Raw genomic sequence first — 3,440 nt, 5'->3', positions numbered from 1 at the left:
TCCTGGGCCCCCCAGCCCGGCCAGACTGGCCTGCCTGCCATTGTTTACTGCTGCCTAGCTCCAAGGAAACTTAACCCGACACAGTAATTTTATTTGGGAACTTCCAGTGGTTACTATGGCAACTCCTAGTGACGTCACAGGGGCTGAGATCCTGGGGGGAGATGAGGAAGAAGACCCCAGAAGGGCCCCTAGTTAACTCTGTATGTACCAGTCTCTGGGCTCAGCCTGGGATGGCAGCTGGGCCAACAGATGTGCTACCAGATGTGGTTCTGGAAGTTCTATGATTCTTCATAGATTTTCCCCAACCTCCTTAACCTGGGAAGTACCTTCTGGTAGCAACTGGGACTTCCCCTTCTGATGGCCCCAGCCTGTTGCAGTGGTACCTTGGTAACTTTTGGGGCAGGGACCATCTGTCAATGAGTATTCTGGGTGGTGGTGAGTCAGCATCCGAGGCAGGCGGGTGGTGTGATGTGCAGGCATGGCAGGGGTGGGGGGCACTGAGCCCTATTCTCTCCTGACTCACCCTATGCCCTTGGTTAACGCCCAGCCACTGCCCTTCCCAGGGGATTTGTTGGGCCTGGCCACTGGGAATCCAGGGCTGGGTGGTTAGGGACTGGGGCCACATTAGGGCTTATGTACCCCTTAGACGTCCCCTCATTACATTCGAGGCTGGGTCCTGAAATTCTGTCCCAGACCACCAAGGAAGTTTGGACCAGTAGCAAGAACACTGGCTATCAGTCCAAAGAAACCTTAAGGTAAGATGGAAAGAATCTGGAGCTCTTTGCCCCCATCCAGTGCTTCTGGTCCCCTAGGGGGAACAGTGCATGAGCCAGACCCTTTTTCTTGTACTCTGAGATTCCAAGCCCAGGGGTGGGGAAGTATAGGCCCAGGCATTTCCCGGATGTGGGGAGCGGCTGGGGATCCCAGAGTAGATCCATAACATGGCTGGTTACCGGGACAACAGGCAGGCATGGGCCCCTTGGCATGGAGAAAACCAAGGCTGTCAAGGCAGTGGGGGTGGGCAGGGAGGCCAGGCTGCAGTGCCTTCAGACTGGGCCACGGGCCCACTGCTGCTTCTCAGAGCAGCGATAACCACAGTGACGTAGGTCCACCAAGCCGACTTCCTAAACCTCAGCCTGTTTGATGTCTCTGTATGCAACGTTGCCATGGGGCCCGGCGGGCCTGTGTGTGTGTGTGTGTGTGTGTGTGTGTGTGTGTGTATGTGTATGAATGTGGTGTCTGAGTTCTGACCTGACACTCAAGGACAGACAAGGGGATCCCTGGGGCCAAGGAACGCTGGAGTCCCCTTTGATTCATCCCTCTCTTCCTGGAGTCTTGGCTGGTAGCTTAGTGATGGCCAGTGTAATGGCTGGGGGTGGGATGGGATGTAGGACAGAACGGCCACCTATAGGGCACGTAGTGATGATGGAGGTAAAGAGGCTGTGAAATGTTCTGCAGTGGAGACACTAATGGGGAGGAGGTTACTCAGGCATGGAGAGGTTCTGTAGGGTAAGCAAGGTTTAGCTAGTTAGCTACCTCAAACACAAAGACTGCAGCTTGTGCCTTAATCTGCAGAGTTCATGTACTGGGGGAAGGAAGGTGGTTCTAGATGGGGAGTGAGGAAATGGCAATGTAGTCCACAGGGACTCCAGACACCAAGCATGAAGGTGGGGATGGGGGAGGGAATAAAGGGGGCAGGTGAGAGGTGGGGCAGGTAAGCCCTGGGGGCTGGGCCCCACCCTGAGTCGGGGAATTCTGTGCCATCCTCATTCTTCCCTGAGGTTCCTGGAGGCTGGATCTGCTCCCCATCGTGCCCCAACCTGTTGGGCACTGCCTACCAGGCACAGCCACTTGCCCTGGGCCACCATGGCAGAGGGCTCATAAGGGTTTTCATCTGGACCCCAAACCAGCCTGTTCCAGGGTTCCCCTTTATGAACGGGCTACAGAATCCAATTTGCCAGAAGAGTAGAGGCTATCAGGTAGGCGAGATGCTAGTAAGCTCGATGTTAGGAGAGCTCTAGAAGAAAACCTGCATACATATGGTAGGGAGAAAGGTCAGGCAAGGGTAACCAAGGCCACATCCTTCCCCACCAAGGACTATGGCAGTCCCACCCTAGGGCAATGGTCTAAGTCCTCCCTCAGTTCTTATGGCAACTTGGTATCTCTGCTCCCACCCATACAATTTCCTATTGTTGGTTCCTACAGTTTGGAGGGGGAAGGGAAGGAGAAAGGGAGATGAATCTGTACTGATCATAGCTGCTTTCCATTTAAACTTCAATTAAGCAGCCCCCCCATTAATCCCCAGGGCCCTCTAACCCCCCACCTTTTCACTCCTTCTACGGGAAGCACCTTGGGTACTGTGCCTAGCTAGGTTCCCTGAGATGAGAGAGGTAAGCTGATGGGTATGTCCTGATTGTACCTGAGAGTATCTCTTCTCTACCAGGATTCTGAATGTCCCTCCCCTGGCTTTAGGGCTCCCACCCCGACCTACCAATTGCCAACCTGGCTTCCTTGAAACAATGGTGCAGTTTTTCTACCCCACTACCCGCAGGATAGGACACAAGGCTCTCCGAGGGCCTTCCCAGTACCAAGCCTGGGGCTTGTGAATGTCCTGTAGGCTCTGGGAATGGGGGGAGACAAAAGATCAATAGGTTAATACAGAGATGGCTCTTGGTCTCCAAGGAGCCAGGGTGTGTAGTTGGGAGAAAAGAGAAGGAGAGACTATTGAAACAGAATGAGAGGGAAAAGGATATACCAGGACTAGGTCCCACCAGTGCTTAGAGTGATGTCATCCAAAAAGCAGAGGACCTGTGTTGGGCCAGAGGACCTGGCTCTGTTAACGATAACTTCTACTGGGCACTAAAGTTGTCCTTTGGTACCTTATGGAGACAAGGAGGTGACCCTGACTCTTGAGGGCTGACCTAGCTGAATGGAAGCTCAGGAAGGTAGGGTTATCCACTTTGTATTCCTTTAAGTACAGGTCTGGTGATGGACCATTATCTGAAGAACAGCTTAGCAAAACTTGGAGAATCTCATCAAAATGCTGCAGAGGGATGAATCTTTGGGTTATAAAGCAGTTTCTATCTGCATTGGTGGAGAATGAATAAAATCACTGAATTATTCAAGAAGACTTTGGCCATCACTTCACTCCTCTGGGCCTCAGTTTCTTCATCTGTAAAATGAGAGGGCTGGGACTAGGTGGTCGCTAAGGTCTCTTCCACATCTAGATTTATGGTCCTCAGCATGTGAGATACCAGGTTGATAAGAGGCTGAAGGTCCATTGGGACAGGTCAATGACGAAAGGCTCAGGGCCCTACAGAATAAAAATTCCCATTATCTATAGATTTCCCAGAATACAAAAGGCTCCTGTCCACCATGCCCTGGTGACTTTTGGAGTCCTCAGCCCAGGATGGACAGTGCCTCTTTGAAGAGCAAGGAAA

The 3,440-nt window shown here is 52.5% G+C and overlaps 1 long non-coding RNA gene across 1 annotated transcript; it reads left to right on the top strand.

Annotated features, from left to right (window-relative positions):
• Positions 1 to 306: 306 nt before the first annotated feature.
• On the top strand, positions 307 to 3,057 carry LOC110214090 (uncharacterized). Its single transcript, XR_002326190.2, has 3 exons — positions 307 to 387; positions 647 to 755; positions 2,981 to 3,057. It is a non-coding gene; the product is annotated as an uncharacterized LOC110214090 (long non-coding RNA).
• The last annotated feature ends 383 nt before the right edge of the window (positions 3,058 to 3,440 follow it).

Source organism: Phascolarctos cinereus, unplaced genomic scaffold (genome assembly GCF_003287225.1).
Source record: "Phascolarctos cinereus isolate Bilbo 61053 unplaced genomic scaffold, phaCin_HiC Scaffold_4;HRSCAF=312, whole genome shotgun sequence".
In the NCBI taxonomy this organism is placed as follows: domain Eukaryota; kingdom Metazoa; phylum Chordata; class Mammalia; order Diprotodontia; family Phascolarctidae; genus Phascolarctos; species Phascolarctos cinereus.
Note: the sequence above shows the minus strand (reverse complement) of the source record. Positions and strands in the feature narration are given on the sequence as shown.